Source organism: Ornithorhynchus anatinus, chromosome 16 (genome assembly GCF_004115215.2).
Source record: "Ornithorhynchus anatinus isolate Pmale09 chromosome 16, mOrnAna1.pri.v4, whole genome shotgun sequence".
Lineage (NCBI taxonomy): Eukaryota > Metazoa > Chordata > Mammalia > Monotremata > Ornithorhynchidae > Ornithorhynchus > Ornithorhynchus anatinus.
Genome location: NC_041743.1, coordinates 12,771,209 through 12,793,883, shown reverse-complemented (window position 1 = coordinate 12,793,883; position 22,675 = coordinate 12,771,209). Strand labels below are relative to the sequence as shown.

The following is a 22,675-nucleotide window of genomic DNA, read 5'->3' as shown; positions in this document are numbered from 1 at the left end:
ATTAGAATCCAGGTTCTCTGACTTCCAGGCAGAATTTTTTTCCTCTAGGCCACGCTGCTTCCGGGAGGCAGAACTAACTATAGGGGCCACCCACCCTGGCCAAAAAGCTATGCGGACAAAACCATTAGCTTAGTTCCCTCGTTGCCAACACCATGGGGATGATTGTATTCCTTGGTTCCCATGGAGTTGGCACTTATGCCAGGTGCCGCTCAAGCTGGCTTCCTCTTTCACTGTGAAGTCCTTCAAGAAGACAGGAAGCAGCCGGTCACCATTTTCAATAAAACTCTCATACGCTTTAGGGTGTCATTCCCACTGATCCTAACTTTACTCCTCCCAGCTGCCTAATAATGGTGGCATCAGTTAAGCGCTTACAACGTGCCAAACACTGAACTAAGCTCTAAAGTGGATACAAGATAGTCAGGACAGTCGAGGTCCCTGTCCCACACAGGACTCACAGAAGTACCAGGGAGAACAGGTATCTGAATCCCCATTTTGCAGAAGGGGGAACTTAGGCACGGAGAAGTTGGGTGACTTCTCCGAGGTCACGCAGTAGGCGAATGGCAGAGGCAGAATTAGAACCTGGCATCTCTGACCCCCTCCCCGCTGGCCCAGTCCCACGTTCTTTTCACTAGGCTAGGCTGTTTCTCTAAGTAACGACAGTTCATTTAAGTTATACTCGAAAGAATTCTATTTCACAAATCTTTAAAGGGTTTTGTTTCCCTCTGTGGAAACCTCCAAGTTTTCCATGTCAGGTGGAATACGTCCAAACTTAAAATACCTGGTGAGGATTTGAGCAATGCTGATAAAGAAAATGAACCCATGATTTTTAAATACTACTCTGCCAGTCATCAATCTGTTTTGTTCCTTAAACACTGTGTTCACTCTGAGTTCTCTGGAACTTTAGGGCTTTTTTTCTAGCTATTTGTGTTTATCCTCAGGCTTCTTTTTCCCCTCCCCTCATACCGTGACCTTGAGCTTGTTGAATATTATTTTGTTTCCAATTGCTTTTCCACTGGGTCCCTTTCAGTTCTTTTATTTAGTTACAGCATTTATTAAGTGCTTTCTAGGCTAAGTGTTGGGGTAAATATAAGATAATCAATTTAGACATGTCTAATTGCATTGTTCAAGGAAAATGCCTCTGTAATTATTATTTAGCACTGGTACTCTCGACCACTTTGGAAGTGCATCACAATGAGTTTCATTATTAAACTCTCACAACAAGCCTGCCAAGTTACACTACGGAATGGCACAGGAGCCTGAATCGCAACTCAAATCCCTAAATCTTTAATCTTCGATTCTCAATGGAATACACGGGGATAGGAATGGGAGGTGGGGATGGAAGCCAGGGGGAGGGTGAAAATTCATTTGGGAAAGTATTTTCAGCAACTCCACCATATTTATTGAGTGCTTACTGTGTGCAGAACGCTGCATTAAGCGCTTGGGAGAGTTTGACATAACAGTCTGTAGGCACTTTCCCTGCTCATAAGGAGTTTATTGTTACCTTAAAGTGTTTCCCCTCTGCAGAGCAAGTAACTCGTGTCTATTCGGACTGCATATTGGAGCTCGCTGTGGACAGGGAAGGCATCTGTTTATTGCTATATTGTACTTTCCCAAGCACTTAGTACAGGGCTCTGCACACAATAAGCGCTCGATAAATACGGTTGAATGAATGAAGGAAGGAAAAATAAATTGACTTTAAGAATTTGCGAATACTAACGGTAAAAATATTTCATTTCCCAGTCCCGAGATGCTTCACTAAAACTGAACCACAATGGCAAATGTTTACTCACAAGCATTGGACCAAATTACTTAAAGAATTCTTCTTCCCACACAGACAAGTAATTGTTTATACATCACTGCCAGAGCACATTAACTGCATTTATTATGTTCATTTGAAGAAATTCTACAGTAATAGTCATGATAATCCACCGCTTTCTGCCTTTGACAATATGGATAGGCTTTCATTCATTCATTCATTTAATCATATTTATTGAGCATTTACTGTACTTACCCTACCAACCTCTAAGGAGAGTAAAATACGACAATAAACAGATGCACTCCCTGCCCCCAGTGAGCTTACGGTCTAGTGGGGAGACGGACATTAATATAAATGAATAAATTACCGATACGTACATAAGGGCTGTGGGGTTGGGAGGGGAGAAGAAGAAAAGGAACAAGTCAGGACGACACAAGGGAGTAGGAGAAGAGGAAGGGGGGAGCTGAGTCAGTGAAAGCCTCCTGGAGGAGATGTGCCTTCAGTAAGACTGTGAAGCAGGAGAGAGTAATTGTCTGGCAGATTTGAGGAGGAAGGGCATTCCAGGCCAGAGGCAGGACATGGGCAAGGGGTCGGCAGCCAGATAAGCGAGATCTAGGCACGGCGAGAAGGTTTCTGTCTGTATTCTACCCTAACTATAGCCAAGACCCTGCAAATGGGATGGAGTTTCTTAAATCTCCTTACTAGAGGGCAAAAAAGAATTAAGAATGGTGATAAATATGGAGTGTCTCTAAATTTAGTAACACTCTCTGCTCCTCCTAGCCCCTAGCTTTCTCTTCCTTCATGTCTGGCTATTTTTTGCAAATATCCTCCTCATCCTTGTGCTGTGTTTACATTTCTTTTGGTTTTGTGGCTGCTTCACTCCGTCTTTAATTGCTGACTTCCCTTGGTAACATCTCACCATTGCTTCAGTCAGGAATATCATGTCATTATCCCAGAGGTAAACAGCAAACTGAAAGACCCCAGGGAAGACACTCCACCGGGACTTTGAAAATATGACGAGCACTGAGTCAAAATGGTTCTATGACTGCCTATACTTACACCCTCCTTATTTTGCACCCGAACAGGAGTTTTTCCAACCGGAATGAGGAGGAGGAAGGCAAGGTGAGGATGAAGAAAAGGACGGGTGTATCTTCACTGTCAGTGAAAAAATATGCTGGAGGCACTTTGGAAACGTATGGAAATGCTATTTTTTTTAACATATCTGTATCCACAAGGCCCTGGCATAAATATGGCCTATCAATCAATCAATCCATCAACCATATTTTATCGAGCGTATTCTGTGTGTAGAGCAACATACTAAGCATTTGGGAGAGTACAATATAAAAGAGTTGGTAGATGGGGAATCTTACAGGGAATGCAGGGGAGAGTGACATTATTATAAATAAATTAATTAAGGATGTATAAATAAATTACATAGACCCCTTATTGAATGCCGTCCTCTCCCCTACAATACAGAGACTGGAAGAGATCTCTCAAAAATCCAAGTTGGCTACCTGTTGGCAAATTCTAGGGAGAAATGTGGCTCCATTTTTCCTTCAGAATTCTGAAAGTTCAGAATTCAGAGTTCAGAGTTTTCCTTCAGGAGCTGCAGGATGTACAGCCTCCCCTGATTATGTTTCTCCTTTCAGCTCCTCAAACAACAGCTGGTTGGACATAGGCTGCTATCATCCGATCTCATTACCAGACACTGTGCTAAGCGCTGGGATGGATACGAGCAAATCTTCAGGTTGGACGCAGTCCCCTGTCCCACGTGGGGTTCACAGTCTCAATCCCCACTTTACTGATGAGGTAATCGAGGCCCAGAGAAGTGAAGTGACTTGCCCAGGGTCACACAGCAGACAAGTGACGGAGCCGGGATTAGAACCCATGACCTTCCGGCTCCCAGGCCCGTGTTCCGTTCACTCCGCCACGCTGCTTCTCCTGATACAGTGAATCGTGGAACCAGAGCCAGGAGAGTCCTAGGTAAATTAGCAAGCCATTCTTATGCTTCCCTTAGAAATACGTTAGTCCATCATAGATTCTATCCAAGATCTCCTAGGAGATTCAGTAACAACTTGGTGAAATCTGAATCTTTCCAAAAATTATCTAAAACCGATCCCAGTCCATCCTTCGCTCTGGAAAACTTCATTCATTCGATCATTCGTATTCATTGAACGTTTATCGTGCACAGGGCACTGTACGGGGGAGAGTAAGATACAATAAACAGTCATGTTCCCTTCCCACAATGAGCTTACAGTCTAGAGTTGGGAAGTATGAGAAAATGCCTGCCTTTTAAAATATAGAAATCAAATTCTGCTCTCATCTCCCCACAGGCAACGATAGAGCTATTATTGAGAGTCACACTCAGTTTTAACTGCCACACTCAGTTTGAATTTGGCCTACTCGGCTTTACTTTTCTTATAATAGAAATTATCACCCAAAGTATATGATGTGGCTTCAGCTATACACAACAGCTTATGAGACCCGCTGGCTCTCGATCGAGAGAGAATTTGGACCTGCTTAAGCTATTGCCGACGTCAGGAAACTGGCATGAATTTGATAATATTTTTTTACAAGTGGTACAGCTGTGATACCAATTAAACTCTGCTAAATGCCAAAATGAAAAAAAAAAAGACTTTTTTAGTTTTGTCTTCTACCTCTTTGTACAGCCATGCAACTGGACTGGACGCTAAACTGCCTATGTTTCACGACAGAACTGAGCTCCACGTTGCTGATAAAACATTTGTCTGTGAGTAGTATTTCCCAAATCTTGGCTGGTACATGGCTTTGGTCAGTCTGCAGAGATATTCTTTTTAAATGGCATTTGTAAAGGACTTATTGTGTGCCAAGCACTTCCTTAAGTGCTGTGGTAGATGCAAGATGCGATAATAATGATAATAGTTTTGGCATTTATTAAGCACTTATACCTACGTGCCAGGTACCGTACTAAGCGCTGGGGTGGATAAAAGCAGATCGGGTTGGACACAGTCACGGTCTCAATCCCCATTTTCCAGATGAGGTCACTGAGGCCCAGACGAAGTGACTTGCCCAAGGTCACCCAGCTGACAAGTGGGGGAGGCGGGATTATAACCCACGACCTTTAGATTCCCGGGCCCGGGCTCAATCCACTACGCCATGCCGATATTCAGGTTGGACACAGTCCCCGTCCCCCCGGGACTCACAGTCTAAGCAGGAGGGAGTAGGATTTAATCCCCATTTTCCAGATGAGGAAACTGAGGCTCAGAGAAGTTAAGCGACTCGCCAAAAGTCCCAGAGCAGACATACGGCAGAGCTGGGATAAGAAGTAACTGAAGGCGCAGAGAAGTTAAATGACTTACCCAGGGTCACACAGCAGCCCTCTCAGCCCTCAGCCCTGCGTTCTTTCCACTAGACCACACTGCTTCTCATCTATGATGAGTCTGGAAAGAGATGTCAATTCCTGTCTTCCTGTACAGAGACTCAAGCGTATGTCCTCTGCAAACGGCACGTCCAGAGCAGACTATCGATGATACTTAAAGCACACTGTAGCTCTTGGTTCAGGGGAAAGAGCAATTCAGTAGTATTTATTGAGCGTTTACTATGTGCAGAGCACCGTACTAAGCGCTTGGAATAACCTCTGGGAAACGGAAACCAAGGAGAAGCAGCGTGGCGTGGTGGAGCTCAGAGCAGGGGCTGGGAGTAAGAAGGATCTGGCTTCCAAGCTCAGCTCCGCCACGCGTCTGCTGTGAGACCTTGGGTAAGTCGCTTCATTTCTCCGAACCTCAGTACGGCATCCGCTAAAAATGGGGATTAAGAGTGTGAGCCCCATGTGGGACGGGAACTTTGTTCGAGCCAATGAACTTGTATTTACCCCAGTGCTTAGAAGTGTGCTCGGCACGTAGAAAGTGCTTATCAAGTACTATTATTGTTATTAAGTCCGTCTTATATCTGAAATCAGTTAATATGGGAGAAGACTGTATATAATAATGGTGGCATTTGTTAAGCGCTTACTATGTTCTAAGCACTGGGGTAGATACAGGGTCATCAGGTCGTCCCACGTGAGGCGCACAGTTAATCCCCATTTTCCAGATGAGGTAACTGAGGCACAGAGAAGTGAAGTGACTCGCCCACAGTCACCCAGCTGACGTGACAGAGCGGAGATTCGAACCCATGACCTCTGACTCCCAAGCCTGGGCTTTTTCCACTGAGTCACGCCGCTTCTCTAACTGCATACGCGGTTTAAGAAGCAGCTCGGCCTAGAAGAAAGAGCATGGGCTGGGGAGTCGGCGGATCTGGGTTCTATTCTGGATCCCACCACCCGCCTGCTGTGTGACCTCGGGCAAGTCACTTCACTTCTGTTTCCTAATCTGTAAAAGGGGGATCAAGTCCTTCTCCCTCAACTTTAGCCTGGGACCCCCACGTGGTTTAGGGATTGTGTCTGGCCTAATTCTCTCCTACTTACTGGAGCGCTTAGTACAGAGCCTGACACATATAAGTGCTTACCGGATACTTCAATCATTCATTCATTCGATGGTATTTATTGAGCACTTACCTTGTGCAGAGCCCTGAACTAAGTGCTTGGGAAAGTACAATACAACGATAAGCAGCCAGATTCCCTGCCCACGGTATTATTCTTTTGGTTTTTGCCACGTTCGGCAGCAACGCCAACCTACTCGTTCAGCGCCCTCGGGGTCCCAGTGTGGAAAGGTGCCAGGCAGGCTCCGGAGAGCACGTAGTTCGGCACCAGCCACCGGCACTATAATGAATTCCTCGGCAGAGCTTCCGGGTCCTCACATCTCAAGACTACGGCTCATCCACCGCTCCCGAAGGAAAATTCCACTAACGGCAGCAGCCGCACCCGAGAGGACTGAGCATAACCTGTCTCCAAGAGGAGCAGAGCGGCCCAGCGATAGAGCCCGGGCCGGGGAGGCAGAGGACCTGGGTCCTAATCCGGGCTCCGCCACTTGCCTGCTGTGTGACCCTGCGTAAGTCATTTAACTTCTCTGTGCCTCAGTTACCTCATCTGCAAATCGGGGATTAAGACTGTGAGCTCCATGTGGGACCTGGACCGCTTCCAACCTGATTAACTGTTAGGGTTAGAAAAGCCATCTGCGATCCCGCCACGCCCAACCATTCTGTCACTTGAGGGTCTACGGATTTTTTTTATGGTATCTTTTATATGCTTACTAGGCGTCAAGCATTGTTCTAAGCACTGGGGTAGGTACAGGTTCATCAGGCCAGACACGGTCCCCGGCCCACAAGAGGCTCACGGTCTAAATCAGAGGGAAGTTCATCGAATCCTCATTTGACGGAAGGTTTTTACTGTGTGGCCTTGGGCAAACCGTTTAACGTCTCTGAGCCTCGGTTACCTCGGCTGTAAAATGGGGATTAAGACCGTGACCACCGTGTGGAAAATGGACTTTGCCCAACCTGATTAGTCAGTATCTACCTCAGAACTTAGCACAGTGCCTGGCACAAAGCGAACACTTAAATACCAGAGGAAGAGAAAATCCAAGCACCGAGAAGCTGAGTGACCTGCCCAGACTCACACAGCAGACAAGTGGCAGAGCAGGGACAAGTGACTCCCAGGACCGTGTTCTTTCACGCTGCCTCTCGGGATTTGCCAACGTTCTCAGGACAGTTGAATTTGCTTAATTTCCAGAGCCTTTATCTGTTGATGATGTCATATGCTTTGGGGAAGTTAGCAAGCACAGTGAAGACTACAGAGATCTGTTGCTCTTTGCTGCAAAGATCGTATCTTCTGTGCTGCTTTTCGGGCTGAAGCCACTTTGTGATTCAGACAATTTAGAGGCATCTTTGTTCTCCCGAGGTCTGTCTGAGAGAACTTTGGCTAGAATCCTGACTGCAGGGGAGAGCAGAGAGATTTCCCCATTTTCAAAACGAATTCTCTCCCTTCTCTTCTTGAAAACAGAGATGACGCTGGCAACTGTAAACTCTCGTGGCATTTATTCCGTGTTCCAGAGGTTGAGGAAAAGTTGAGTCAAGGTGGACGAGGATCAGGCCTCTTCCTTATTTATAAACATTTTCAGTCCCGCCATCAGATCTGGGAGTTTTTCCGTTTTTTCACGGCTTTGACTAGAGAAATTGCAAAGGAACTTCAAGCCATTCCATTTTGGACTGTTTTCTCTGTTTCGCGGGCCTCCTTGTTAGTGACAGAGGGCAGTTTGGGGATTAGAGCAATAGAAAGATGCAGAAACAGAAACTCAACCCTAAAATTATCTGGAAAGTAATGTCATCAGGTTTTGGACAAGTGGTTAGACAGAATGTGACCGCTTTTGAGTTCTACCTAACGACTGTCATTGATGTGCTGACTGATAATGGGTAGGTAATTAGCAGAATCATTCATGCTTACCAAATGAGGCTAGAAGTGCTTTCGGTATAGCTGTGTTGTCAAAACGAAGACCAGAGACATTCCCACAGAAATTCTATCCAGTTCATGCGTTCATTCATTCATTCGATCGTATTTATTGAGCGATTACTGTGTGCAGAGCGCTGTACTAAGCGCTTGGGAGAGTACACCGTAACAATAAACAGACATGTTCCCTGCCCATTCAATCCGCAAGGATGTCTATAAATCCCAGTTCTTCAGATTATTAGGATAGGACAGGTGTAGAGGGCTCTTGATGTTGAGTCAAATCAATACCATGCACCTTCTTCCAGAGTCTAATGTAGGTAGTATTCAGTTGACTGGTTTAGTAGAAATAGTATGAACCTGGGTGTGAGAAGATCCATGACCCAGACCAACGTCTCTCACTGGCCTCCTGTGTGACCTTGGGCAAGGCAGTCAACCTCTCTGTGACTTGGGTTTCCCCACCTGTAAAATGGGGTAAGGTTCTTACTCTCCCTGTCTCTTAGATTTCCTCTAGACTGTAAGCTCTCTGTGGGCAGGGAGCGTGTCTACCGACTCTGCTGTAGCATGCTCTCCCAAGTGCTTAGTAAGTGCTCTGCACACAGTAAATGCTCAAAAAAAAAAAAACCCACTGATTGATTAGATTCTGAACCGCATATGGGACAGGAACTATGTCTAATCTGATTGTCTTGAACCTACCCCAGGACTTAATTCAGTCTTGGCATACAGTATATGTTTAATAAATGCTATAATTAACTAACAGATTATATTCCTCAGTAGTCTACTTGGAAGGATTCTGGCTACAGGCTTTTTGGCGTCGGAAAGTAGTAAGATTGCCCGATAGTTTCAAATTGGCTCTCACCTCTTTCTCTTAAAGATGGTCAATAATAACAGTAATTGTTAAGTGCCTTATATGTGCCAAGCACTGTAGTAAGCACTGGGGAACAGTACAATCAGTCCCTCACCCACACGGAGCTCAGAGTCTAAGGAGGAGCGTGAATAGGCATTTAATCCCCATTTTACAGATGAGGAAACGGAGGCACGGAGGAGTCAAGTGACCTGCCCAAGGTCTCATAGCCGGCCAGGGGCAGAGCTGGGTTCAGAAGTCAGGTCCCCTGACTCTCGTGTCCGTGCCGTTTCTCAAGGCCACACTATTTCTAATCAATCACAATTACTTCGGGCCGAGCATTGTACTAGGATTTTGATAGCATCTTGGAAATCCTGTGGCATTACCTTAATGTCTCTGAGGCAGGTTGGAATAAATATTAACTCGGACTATAAAGGGTTCACAATGCACTATTAAGGTGAGAGCCGCATTACACACTATTAAACAATACCAAAAGTGGGCTGAATGAATTCGAGCTCCTAGCAGAGCGCTGGTGGACAACGGGAGAATGCATCTCAGTATTTTTAATATCGAAGTAAGAGAAAATTATTTGGGTTATATTTAAATGAAGAATTGGAATCAGGCCGTCATGTTATCTACAGAATTACTTAGCTGTAGTTCCTGTCCCATACGTGATTCATAATCTAATCCTTCAGAATTACTTTCCTCCCTTTTCCATGCTTTTCCAAAGCCACTCACGAGAAACAAATTTATCTCACCAGTCCCTGTGTCTATCCAGAAGCAGTTGGTTCAGAAAGAGAAGTCCAGGCATAATTCGTTCACCCTTTGGGGGGGACCTACAACTAGCCCTTTCTGAAACCGTGGGGTTTGGAAATCTGCAAAAAAAAATCCCACAATTTTTTTGCAGAATATTGGCCTCTCACGCTTTCTATCTTTTCACCTCTACCCCATTAATATCTCCAGCATCCCTGACGTTAAGTTCCATAGGTTTGATCCGTACACTCCAATCCGCACAACTTCTGATCGATTCACCATGTTTCAGAAGCAGTTTGGAGAACATAATGGCAGTTTGGGTCTCACTACAAAAGCTTATACACAGTATTGCCAAATGGCAACATACATTTTGAAGTTCCACAGACAAAGTGTCATGTGTTTTTGTTGTTACACTTGGGTAAAATATTCCATCTTCTTCCCAAGTTATCCACTAATTTGCAAATTAGTTTTCAGGAGACAATATAGTCTCTGTCTTCACAAATGGCCTTAGGAGAAAAGTTCTGGTAGAATCAAAATAGATTTCTTTAATGGAACCAAGAAAAAATATATTGAATAGATTAAACTCCAAGGAATGCTGATTCTTAAAGAACCATCGCTAGCGCCAAAAAAATGAATATGCTAAAAATGTAATCATGAAGGCTTTTTGATGATTACTTTGATTTATCAGGAAGACTGACTAAAGAACATGGCTAAAAGTTTTCCAGCTTCATTTTCAATGCCTATGAAAGCGAGCAGCTGAGCAGATGGTTTCTTGAAGGCATCCAAAAGAAAAAAAAAAACTTTTTGAAGTGCCTCTAACTACTCCACTATTGGAATATTCCTCCACTTTAGGTCCACCATTTCTGTGGTTTCAATTCACTTGAGCAACAGGTCATTTTTGTCATTCTGTGGAAATTCTAAAGTTAGTCAATTTTTTTTCAATTACGTGCTCCTAAAATCAAAACCGACGCTAGCCCTGAGGAGCATCAGACAGAAGAGGAGCAGAAAGTGTGGTTAACAGGACAGAATTTCCCATCCCGTTGCTAGAGAAATAGCATGGCTTAGTGGAAAGAGCACGGGCTTGGGAGTCACAGGCCATGGGTTCTAATTCCAGCTCCACCACTTGTCTGCTGTGTGACCTTGAGCCAGCCTCTTTACCTTTCTGTGCCTCAGTTACCTCATCTGTTAAAATAGGGATTAAGACTGTAAGCCCCACATGGGACAGCCTGATTACCTTGTATCTACACCAGGGTTTGGAACCGTGCTTGCACATACACAGTAAGTACTTAACAAATACCATAATAGTTATTATTATTGTTATCGATTCTGTCTCTTAAATCATTCCCTCTCCAATTAGGACCGGCATAGAATTAGTTCCTGGATCCCACAGCAGCCTCAACTCAGTCCAGGGAACCTCGGGTTTATAGGACAGAACTATGGCGGCATCAGATCATTCTTCATTCGATCATTCAATCCCATTCATTGCCTCCCCACCCGACTGTGAAGACGCTTGCCTAGGGCCAACAGTCAGGTCAGGCTGAAGAAGAGAGGCAGGGAAATGCTTCAGAAAAAGTGGTTCCTTCCAATTAGCTGCTAAACGGGACTGCCCACACAGCCTGCCTCTAAAACAGTCTTCACATAAACTCTGTAAAAATGAATTTATATTTATATGACTGCGTAGCCAACAATGAGAGGAAGACCACCGACGGGTCAATCAACAGACCTTGAGCATCTACCGTTTGCAGAGTTTTGTACAAAGCGCTTGGGAGAGCACAGTCTAATTAGTGGACTCGATCCCTGCCTTCAAATAGTTTACAATCTAACTGGGGGACAGATACTAAAGTGAATTGTAGAGGGAAGGAACCAATAGTTTTTCAAAATACATGCATTAGTCGATCATATTTATTATATGAAGTGTGTAAAAATACACGCACTCATGCTTTGGGGGTTCATAAATATAAATGCTTAGATGGCACAAGTGCAGAAGTGGAATTTGGGGGATGGAAGATAGGGAGATTCGACATTAATAGGAGAGGGCTTCTTGGAGGAGGTGGAATTTCAGAAGGAATCTGGAGATGGGAAGAGCCGAGGTCTGTTGGATTTAAAGCGGAGGGAGTTCCAGGCAGAGGCAGGACCTGAACAAGAGATTCACAGTAGGAAAGATGACAGTGAGGCACAATGTGTAGTTAGCTAGAGAGGAACCGAGAGCGTGAGCTGGAGTGAAGTGGGAGAAGAGAGTATATAAACAGGAGGAAGAAAGCTGATTAGGTTCTTTAAAGGCAGCTGGACTTCCTCCTCCCAAACCCACACTATCCAGAAATTACTCATTTTGACCTTTCTAGTTGTAATTTTTTTTTTTATGTTCACGTCCCCCCATATCAATCAATCAGTCAAGGGTATTTGTCGAGTGCTTCTTAAGAGAACTGTACTAAGCACTTGGGAGAGTATAATACGACGGAATTTGTAGGCACATTCCCTGCCCGCAGTGAGCTTAGAGTCTAGAGACTAGTGTGGGAGCCCCAGTGGGTCGGGAATGTGTCACCGCTTTACCTCCCAAGTGCTTGGTACAGTACACCGCTCTGAGGGGTGCTCAATAAATCCTGCTGCTCTACTGCCAAAGCCCCAGAGCACAAGAGAAATATAAGCACAAGAGGAATTGCAAGATGGCGAGGGGCCAGCCTGGGGATTAAATTCCACATCACCAGGAGTCTAATAAGTTATATCCTCAAGTCCTTTCCTAAGTAGCTATGTATACAATGCCCCCTCTCCAAAGCTGGATGGGGCCCATGCCCTCCCTGGCTTTCTGAGGATGCCACCAGTCTGCCAGTGAGTGAGGAAGCCCCCATTCTGGGCACCCCTCTACCCCCCACTACCCTCAAACCTTCTTCTCCTCCTTCTCCTTCCCAGTTCCCTCTTCTTCCCTGACTTCCTTGAGAAGCTGTGGGGCCTACCAGATAGAACACGGGCCCGGGAGACAGAAGGACCCAGGTTCTATTCCCAGCTCCACCACCCATCTGCTGGGTGACCTTGGACAAGTCACTTCACCTTGGTTCAGTTTCCTCATCTGTAAAATGAGGACTCAGATTGTAAGCCCCATGTGGGACATGGACTGCGTCCAACCAGCGCTTTATACAGGGCCTGGCACACAAGCGCTTAACAAATGCCATTTAAAAAAAGAAAAAAAACTTCCTGACGAGATATTGTACGGCAGAAGCGGAACACCGGGTGGGTTGGGGGGGGGGGGGCAGAAAGGGCGTTACCCCTCCTCCACTGCCCCCGCCTCCTCTCTCTTCCCTTGTGCCAACCCTGGATGAAGAACAGCGGTTGACACGGAGGACCTCACCTCCCGCGTGTGGAAGAGGGAACCCGAAGAAATGGGGAGAGCCAAGTTAGGCAGGATGGGGGAGACCTATTTCTCTGGCCAATTCCCCAATGTGAAAATCTGAACTTTTGTCAATTCAAGAAGTGGTGATTTTCTCTTGGCTGATATAGAGCCAGACAGAATATGCCAGCAACAGTGAAAGGAAATTTACCACATGCTGGCTCTTTCCACCCCCACAGTGTGAAGTCATTCTCCAAAACTGGAACCCTATAAGATAAAGTATGTGTGTTGGTGTGTGTGTGAGAGAGAGAGTGTGTGCTTGCGCATATAATGTGCATAGCCATGCTTGAGAGTATATATGGGTCGATTATTTCCTGAAGGGGCCTATTTTTTTAATGAACGTTTTCAAAGACTTTCAAGGATCAAATCCCAGTCTTTCAAAAACTGATGACGGCCCTGTTCCTTTCAATCATCTGCCTGGAGCTTTCTAAGTTAGCGGACACCAAGTTTTGGGTAAGCAATGTCTTAAAACCATATTCTCTCTCTATTTGGATCTCATAAAAATGGGTTACTTTTGCTGCCTAAGAGTTCTATGGCTCTTTAATGTTTCTTCTGGGTCTGTCAGATTGACCTGCCTCATTTTTTTTTTTTTAATGGCATTTGTTCAGCACTTAACGGAGTGTTGGGCACTGTACGAAGCACATGGGTAGATACCAGATAATCATGAGGGACACATCCCTGTCCCACAAAGTGCTAACGGTCTCAATCCGCATTTTAACAGATGAGGTGGCTGAAATGTAGAGAAGTTGTGACTTGTCCATGGTCACATGGCAGACAGATGGCAGAGTCAGAATTGGAACCAGGTCCTCTGACTCCCAGGCCGGTGATTTTTTTTGCCTTAGACCATGCTGCTTCTCCATTAGTTGCAATGCTGGTATTTATTGGGTGTCCACCGAGTGCCGTGTGCTTCTTCAAGTCATCGGTAATGTTAAGCAGAAGCTGGGCTGGCTCCTAATAAAACCTGCGCTTCCTCCACAGAAATTTGAAAAACTGTTTTAGCTCTAGCAGATTCAACATTGGCTTCTCTGTCTATTTCACAATGATTGCTTCATTCACTAGGCTGAAGGAAGTAGTCCAGGGTAAAAGAAAGCCATATAATTACCAAAAACTCTCTTGGAGCTCATTCTGGTATCTTACTTACAGAGCAAACTGGGCAGACAAGTCTTAATATACCTGTAGGGTGAAACAGTCCAAATTTTGAACAGAGACGTGTACTGTCACCCTCTTTCTCTTTTTCTGACTGTCAATCATGGATTCATTCAGTGGTACTGTAGTCTCCCAAACGCTCAGTACAGTGCTCCACACAGAGTAAGTGCTCAATAGATACCACTGATTGATAATTAAATTCTCAGGAGACAGAGGCTTCCTAGAGTACAGGCAGTTGCGATCCAAACGCTTCACCTTCTCAACCAGAGAGCATCGGATGGAAACAACTTGCTCGGTTTTATGACTTTATCTATAGACAGTTTTAAACCAAAACATGATTAAACCTTGACACGGAAGAACCTTGTTTAATGCTATGACTATTCATCCCTAAGGTCTTTTATAAATCTTTATTGTCATTTATGTAAAAGAACATAGCCCAGATATTTAAAGGAAAAGAAGAAAAGGAGAGTGAATTGATTTTGATACCAAAAAAAAAAAAAATGAGCTACAGCATTTTGTTCTTCATCGTGTCTTTTTGAAGCCTATATAAATCTTCCTCTCTCTCAGAAACAAAAGCCCTCGAGTGAGAAAACTGGTGCTCTGAATAAATGTATTCGACCAAACAAAGTGAGTCCAGTTCTCCCAGTTTCTTTTCAGTCTTAATGGTTCTTAGGGGGAAGCAGCAATTCTTTCAGGCAATCAGGGGACTGTTAGAGCTGTTACTAGAGGCACTTGGGGAGGAGCAACTGCTGGTTATATTGGTTGTGTACTCCCACACTGCACTGAGTGGGATGATATTATGCTCCTCTCAGAGTGCCTAAAACGTCAAGGAATAAAGTTAGTCAGCAGAAGAAATACTACACATGCACAGGACATTCTAAATCACTGAATAACTGGGAAGTCAACGTACGTAGCTTTAAAGGGACTTGCAAGCCAAACTGCCTGATGTCTGGATTGATTTGTTTGATGCAAAGATATTCAAATCACGAATATCTCCCCAGCTAAATCTCTCTTGCCCTGGCATTGCCCTGCCCACCTCTTTCAAAATGTCTTTAAATCCGAAACCCTCTCGCCTCTGCTGCTCCTGCCAAGTCAGAGGTTTTGTGTGTTTTTTAATGAAAAAGAGGGAAAACATGTCCCATCCCTGATCCTCTTTTAACTTCATCAGGCTGCTCTCTGAGCTATGTTTTCCTTTCTAATGTGGCAATATGCGGGTCTCCTGCGATGCATAGCTGCCAGGGGAGGGATGGGGGTAGCGGGGGATGTGGAGGCAGGGGGTTGACTAAAATAGGAAGGCATTTAAAAAAACCCAGAGAAGAGACAGATCCCCTCTCCCCCCTAAGCTCCAGATATCCTAATGGTGGCCTTTGGCAACGAAGAGGTTACAGGATCACGTGGAAAATCCTCCCACACCTTCACAGGTTCAAAATGATCGATTCAAGACTGGCACTTGAGACCCTCTTCTTGGCAGTTCAACCCAGAGGGGGAAATGAAGGAGCCACCTTTCTTCATTCCAAAAAAAAAAAAGCTGTCAGCTAAAGCCCGATCTCTGTCCCCGATCCACTTTAAGAAGTTTAGCAGCAGCTGGGACGAAGATAGAAAGAGAACAGGAAGAAGAGAAATAAATTGCTTACAGTTCTGTGGTACTCTAGTTTCTCCAAGGCTCGACTATTCCTCTAGCTTTCTGGGGCAGGATCCTTTTTCGGTGCCTGAACATAAGCAATCTCTAGGACTTGAATAGGGGGAGGAACTTAAAACATGTGGGCTGGTCTACTTGGGCTCGAAGACGTGACGTTTAAGGTGGAATTTAAAAAAGAAAGGAAAAGATGAGCCTGCCCTCAGGAAAGAGGCTTTAGGTTCCACAGTTCAACGTGGTCAAAGACCAGTAGCATGGAGGTGGAGGAGTGTTGGAAGGTGAAAAACACTTGACCTTAAAAATATATATATCTACATATATATATATATAAAAGCACTCCCTATAGGTGGCTGCTTTTTTCGTGGTCGAAGTTCATTACTTCCTCATTTTATGAGCGTACCAAGGAGATCCATTCTAAGGAATGGCATTTGGAGATTTCTTACGGCAGTGGAAGGTTTATGAGAAAGAGACCAGATCAAATAGGTCTACGAAGGTGAAAAACTGAGCCCTTTTAAAGGGAGTTGGTAGACGACCAGCTATAAAGGCAGCAATCTATTACGAGGTTTCTCAAACACACACGCACAAAAAAATTACATCTTTTTTTCCTCTATATTGCTGTTTGTTGTGAGAAGAGATCCCGGCTCTGCCGCTTGCCTACTGTGTGACCTTGGGCAAGTCGGTTAACTTCTCTGTGCCTCGGTTATCTCATCTGTAAAATGAGGATTAAGACAGTGAGCCCCACGTGGGGCAAAGACTGTGTTCAACCAGCATTTAGTATACTGCCTGGCACGTAGCAATTGCTTAACAAATAACATTTAAAAAAAAAAAAAGAAGAAGATAGATAAATGAGGTTGACGTTTGAATCAGGAAATGTAGGTTTTCAGCGGGAAGCAGTGTGGGGTAGGGGAAAGAGCATTCACTCGTTCATTCAGTCATTCAGTTATATTTATTGAGTGCTTACTGTGGGCAGAACATTGTACCGAGCGCTTAGGAGAGTACAATATAACAATAGACACATTCCCTGCCCACAACGAGCTTACAGTCTACAGAACCAGTTTACAATCTAGAGGACAAACTAGGAGTCAGAAATCCCGGGTTCTAATCCTGACTCTGCAGTTTACCTCCTGTGCGGCTTCGGGCAATTGGCTTAACTTCTCTGTGCCTCAATTTTCTCATCTGTTAAACGGGGATTTGGTTCCTGTTCTCCATCCTGCTTATGCTGTGAGCGCCATCTGGGGCGAGGACTACGTTCGACCTGATTATCTTGTACCTGCCCCAGCATTTAGAACAATGTCTGTCACATAGTAACCACTTAATGTCACAAGTATTAATCATTATAATAGTAATTAACACAAGCACTTACTGAGTTACTTAACAAAGTTAAGCACTTACAATAAGCAAAGTATACTCAGCACTAGAGAAAAATAATAGCATATTGTTTCATTCAGACGTGGCTCACGGGGGGCTCACGTTCTAGAATTTGAGGGTCTCAAATGTACTGGGGAAAGAGTGCCAGCCTAATTCAAAGAAGTCAATCAGCAAGCAGATATAGCGTGACTACCTTAGAGCAGACCCATTTATTTAGTTTGAGCTCCACCCATAAATTGACATCTGTAGTTATTGACAACTTTCCCTCCAGCAATTCCCAAACACAGGGCTTCTATTTAAGGATTTAAAAACACAGCCAATTGATTTATCCTGCTGTTCTTTCGCGTGGATAATGAAAATGGTGTGTTTCAGGCCCCTACCTTCTGTATTTATAACAATAATAATAATCAAACCGCAACGATAACTGTAGAATCTGTAAAGTATCGCTATGCTAAGCTGGTCAGGTCGGACGCAGACCCTGACCCATGTTGAGGCTCACAAACGGAGGAAGTGAACGGGTATTTAAACCCCATTTTACAGATGAAGCAGGGAAAAGTTAAGGGGCTCACCCAAGTTCACACAGTAGGCAAGCGATAGGTTCGAGTTGCTCCCCTGGTTTAGACTCGGTTCCGACCGTTGATTCCGCGGTGGTCCTTGCAGCCCCATTTGGAGCCTGAGCTCTGCTGCTCTGTTTCCCACCCCGCCGATTCTCTGGCTGTTGAATCACCTGACAAATCCCATTTCGTTCAACAGAATGATGGACCAGAATTTCTTGAAAGGTGGCAGAGCACACCTATAATCTACCTGCTGGAAAAAGAAAAGTACCAACAGTTGCCTAACACAATATTTCTGTCATTCCCATCTAATCCGCCTCAAGAAAAAAACAGAAAACAAAACAGAGATGGGATCTTTCATCATATTATTTAGCACCAGCATTCTACTGGCCATTCGACCAGCTGATCAAGAGGTGTTTCCTGAAAAGTGCTTGCTTTCGCCTTTTCCCAACCAGTTTTGCTATGGAAAGGCCGGACTCCAAGTATCCTCAGAAGAGGATGTTGAATAATCTGAATCGCCTAAGGATTATACCGACTTTTCGGTTCTAGTTATTAAGACTTTGATGAAGACACAGATCTGATGCTTTTTATCCTCATCATTATCATTTTCATCATCATCATCATCCTTATGGCATTTATGAGCGCTTCGTGCACAGCACTGTACTAAGCGTTCAGGAGAGTACAGTATAATAATAAACAGTTGGTAGACACATTCCCTGACTATAACGAGTTTACTATCTAGAGGGAGAAACGGAGGTTTATATAAATAAATAATTTAAAATACCTTTCGATCAGTTTCTGCATTAAGAAAATAGTCATTCATTCAATAATATTTATTGAGCACTTACTATACGCAGAGCACTATACTAAGCGCTTGGAATGTACAGTTCGGCAACAGATAGAGACAATCCTTGCCCAATGATGGGCTCAGAGTCTAATCGGGGGAGACAGATGGACAAAAACAAGACAACATAATAATATATCCATATATTATATATAATTATATATATATGGATATATTATATGTATATACATATTATATATGTATATAATATGTCTGTATTACATATTATATATGTATATATACATGCATATACATAAAAATATGTAAATAAATATATGTGGGCATATAAATATTAGTGCTTCTGTAAATATATTGAAATACAGATCTATACATGGTGGGGGTGAACACCATTCAAGCCCTCCCCTTTTTTTATGGTATGTGTTAAGTGCTTACTATGTGCTAGGCAATATATGAAGAACTGGGGTAGGTACAAGATAATCAGGTTGGACCCAGTCCACGTCCCACATGGGGCTCACAGTCTTAATCCTCATTTTACAGATGAAGTCACTGAGGCACAGAGAAGTTAAATGACTTGCCTAAATTTACCCAGCAGACCAGTAGCAGACGTGGAATAAGAACCCAGGCCCTCTGATTCCTAGACCCGTGCTGTAATCACTAGCCCACACTACTCCACATGCTTCCCTTATCGCCTCACGCCTCTCCTGTCCATCCTTGAGTTGGGCCAATACAAAAAAAAAGCCACAGATAATACCACTTGGGCGAAAAGTTAATTGTGGCATTGCTTCCGAAATTAATTCATAAGGCATAAACTTTTCAACTAGATCGCTTCCAACTGTGAACTTCGGCTTGTAATAGACTTCCAACTGAAAAGATAAGAGAAAGCTCATATTCTTATGCATGATTTCCCTTCTTTCAGGTTACTGCTGTAAGTCTACTCAAAGGCTACTCAATAACGGTCCATCCGTCTCTGCTCCGAAAGATTTGGGTTCCATACAAAGAGGAAGGGGAAATTGGACTCTCGGGCACACCTAATAGGAAAAAGCTTTGTCCCATATCTCCTCTCTAGTTGTGAAACCTCCACGGATGAGCCCGTCATTGGTTAGGGATTATCTCTATCTGTTGCCCAATTGTACATTCCAAACGCTCAGTACACTGTTCTGCACATAGTAAGAGCTCAATAAATAGTATTGAATGAATGAACCAAATGAAAGTTGCCCTCAAAGAGAGAAATGGCAGCAGCTTTCTGAATCAAAGCAGGGAAAGAAAACTATCCTATCAGTTAAATGAGACTGCTGCTCAATTCTCTGCTGATCTCAAATATACCGCGGCAGTTGTAAGATCCTTCTTGTGGGCAGGGGATGAGTCTATCTGCTCTTCCGTATGATGCTCTCCCAAGCGCTTAGTTCAGTTTACTCAGTTTACACTCAGGAAACGCTCGATAAATACCACTGATCGATGAACTAATTGAACCCCCCTCTCATATTTTGAGCGTCCATTTGAGGTGGTAAGTTTCACAGAGTACCAGATGAATAAGAAAGGTGGTATTTGTTAAGCAGCTACTAAAGGATGAGCACCAGGCTAAGGATTCGAGTAGATACAGTACATACAGATTAGACACAATCCCTGTCCCACAAGGGGGAGGAATATTTGGATGACTGACTCATTACCACACCAGTCATTCTTACCTGGGCAAAAGGGTCTGGGACATTAGCCAGATATTTATTGCTATTGTTCTTGTCTGTCCGTCTCTCCCGATTAGACTGTAAGCCCGTCAAAGGGCGGGGACTGTCTCTGTTACCGATTTGTACATTCCAAGAGCTTAGTACAGTGTTCTGCACATAGAAAGTGCTGAATAAATACTACTGAATGAATGAACGAATGGATTACCAGTACTGGCCCTCGGAAAGTGGAAGGCCCAGGAAAAGTAATGCCATGGGGGTCTTTTTGTACAAACTTTTAAATTTCTCCAAGTTTTTCACAGCATCCCTATGAGGAAGATATTATTATCACCATTTTACAGATAAGGAAACTGAGGCCCAGAGAGGTTAGGTGACTTGATCGAGCTTATATAATGGATCAGGGGCAGCGCCAGGACTAAAACCCAGGTGGTCCGACTCCCACTGCCAGGCTCTTTCCACCAGACCGAGCTCAGGCGCTCCACACCCTCCAGCTTTCCCTAACCATATTAGGGTGGTTCCCATACAGTGTTCTCTGGGTGCTCCCGGGATTGACTATCAGATCGTTAGATTCTGCTGAAGTGGGCGGAAAGTTTCACGTCAAGCCAAGGAGATTAGGCTCAGTACCTAACATTCTAGGGATCACGTCCTTTAGTGCAAGAATCTACCTGGTCCCTCCTCTCATTCACTCCACTCTTTTAAATGAAGACGGCCAGGTTTTACAACAGCTCAGGATATAAGAAAACAACCCAGGCACGGTCACCGTCCTGACCCCATTTCAATCACTTTAGCTTCACCAGGCTTCTAATATGCGAATGAGAAAATTAGCAAGGCCCAAGCAGAGGATTCCTCCTCCGTGCTAACCTGCTAAATGACGATTTGTGTCATGAAAGCAGTTCGCTGCTGGTCAGACGTGTTAGTGGCTGTCGGAAAGATCCGTTGCAACCCTTACTGCACCTGGTCTAATTTCCTTTCTCGACGACTGGAGGCATTCTAGACCGTGAGCTCGTTGTTGGGTAGGGATTGTCTCTATTTGTTGCTGAATCGTGCTTTCTAAGTGCTTAGTACAGTGCTCTGCATGCAGTAAGTGCTCAATAAATACGATTGATTGAATGAATGAATGACAATTGAGCGACTCTTCAAACAAACCTTCCCCACCATGTCCACCTTTGAGCCTGTTCCAGGAGTTTTCTCTAAGTTTGATCAAGCAAGTCCATTCCTGGGTTCGACCGTGGTGAATAAGAACGTGTGCAATTACCCTCCCGGGGAGGGGGCGAAAAAGAGCTTTTTCAATGGCTTGAAAATGCTGGCGCTCTTGGAATTTAAATTTCCCGCCTGGTGATGGGGCTTACCTGTGTTCACCCTCTGGGGGGGGGGTGAGCATAACTGAGAAATGCTATTTCCCCAAGAGGTTTTTTGTGCGAGAGCTATCGTGCTGCAAAAGCATGACTCTACTAGGCTCCCTACTCTAAGGCCTAGTGGATAGGATGCGGGCTTGGGAGTCAGAAGGACCTGGGTTTTAATTGAGGCTCTGCCACTTGTCTGTTGTAGACTTTGGTCAAGTCACTTAACTTCCCTGTACCTCTGTTTCTTCCTCTGTTAAATGGGGGTTTCATACCTGTTCTCCCTCCCACAGAGACTGTCAGCCCCATGTGGGACAGGGACTGGGCGGACTGCATTGTATCTGATTGCACTGAATAACACAGTACTGGGCACACAGTAAGCAGCTGAAAAATACCACGATGATTATTATTATTGCCTTTCCTCTCGCTATCCTCTTATCAAAGTCTCTAGTTGGTACTCTTGGTGCATTATGAAATAGGATGGATGATTATTTTTCCAATCCAACATAAAAAGCCATTTTTGACCCAGTAGCACTTTTGTCTAGACCAGCAAAAGAAATGGAGAGAATTCAAGATCAGCGGGGCCGCAAACCCAGTTACGAAAGGGAAGGATTGAATGAAGGATTGTCCAGATTGGCAATCTATGCTCAATTGCATCAAATAACCGCTCTCTGATTCGTTCTGCACGGCCTCTAGAGAAACCAAGTTGCTAAGGCAGGTTTTGGAGAGTTTCCTACTCTCTTTATGCAAGCCTCATTGAAATCGCTGCTATGGTCACTCCTGGCATTGCTCTGTTGTCGCAGTGGCGATCAGCAGCTCTGGGTGGCTTCATTCTCTCTGGAGGCAGACTCTCAGGTCCTCTCCGGGCACGCGTGATAATGTGCGAACCAGGCGATGCCAAATATTCAGGTTAAAATCTAAACACACCTCTCGCTCTTTGTCTGTAAAAACTTGCCAGATTTCAAGATAATACCGCAATTTCAGACAGCTCAACTGTCATGCCAAGAACAGCATTGATTCACCACCGACTCAAGGAGAGAAAGAAAGATGTACCGAAAGA

The 22,675-nt window shown here is 44.4% G+C and overlaps 1 protein-coding gene across 1 annotated transcript in view; it reads right to left on the bottom strand.

Moving 5' to 3' along the window:
• PLA2G4A (phospholipase A2 group IVA) overlaps window positions 1–15,966 on the bottom strand; it is a 110,979-nt gene extending 95,013 nt beyond the window's left edge. The window contains exon 1 of the mRNA XM_001516265.4: window positions 15,868–15,966. The gene's annotated coding sequence lies outside the window, so the exon portion shown is untranslated. The remainder of the gene's footprint in view (window positions 1–15,867) is intronic.
• Window positions 15,967–22,675: the final 6,709 nt, after the last annotated feature.